Source organism: Miscanthus floridulus, chromosome 17 (genome assembly GCF_019320115.1).
Source record: "Miscanthus floridulus cultivar M001 chromosome 17, ASM1932011v1, whole genome shotgun sequence".
Classification (NCBI taxonomy): domain Eukaryota; kingdom Viridiplantae; phylum Streptophyta; class Magnoliopsida; order Poales; family Poaceae; genus Miscanthus; species Miscanthus floridulus.
The window spans coordinates 24,135,409-24,136,243 of NC_089596.1; positions in this window are offsets into that span (position 1 = coordinate 24,135,409).

The following is an 835-nucleotide window of genomic DNA, read 5'->3' on the forward strand; positions in this document are numbered from 1 at the left end:
GATACCCTTCTTTCACAGGGTGCGGGAACAGAGAGCCCTGATTTCATTAGTTGGTTCAAACAGAAAGCCTAAACTAATGTGCCTATAAGTGACGAGCAGAGACAGGTTGCAAACGGCTATGCCATTAGGGTCAAGTCATTTATCAGTTATGACGTGAATGGATATTGTTTTCACACAGCAAGCTACGAGCAGAGTTGGCCCAATCAAAAAAACACAAACAACGGAGTTGTTACGCCCGGCACTGATGGACTCGGCTATTATGGAAGAATTGAAGAAATCTATGAACTATCATTCTATGGTTCCAAACCTCTTACTCCTGTCATATTCAAATGCCACTGGTTTCATCCTGGAGTAACGAGACGGACCCCTAATCTTGGGCTAGTCGAGATTCGATAGGATTCCGTCTATCTAGGAAAAGATGTCTACATTGTGGCTCAACAGGCCATCTAGGTTTATTATACGTCATACGCGTGCAAAGACGCCGAGCATCTTAAGGGTTGGTCTATTGTGCACAAGGTATCGCCACACGGTAAACTACCTGTCCCAAACGATGAAGATTACAACTTCAACCCAAACACATATGATGGAGAATTCTATCAAGAAGAGGGGCTACAAGGGAGGTTTGACATAGACTTAATCGAAGAGATAGGAATGGAAGTAGATAATGAAAGGGATGATGACGAGAATGCTGGAGATGAGGTGCGAAATCTAAAGTGCATATAAATGCTTGAGCGATTACATTTAGGCAATGACAATGAAGACAACATTCCTCCTTTGGATAGTGTTGATGAGTTGGACAATGTTGATAGTGATGACAAGACCTATGATCCAGCTA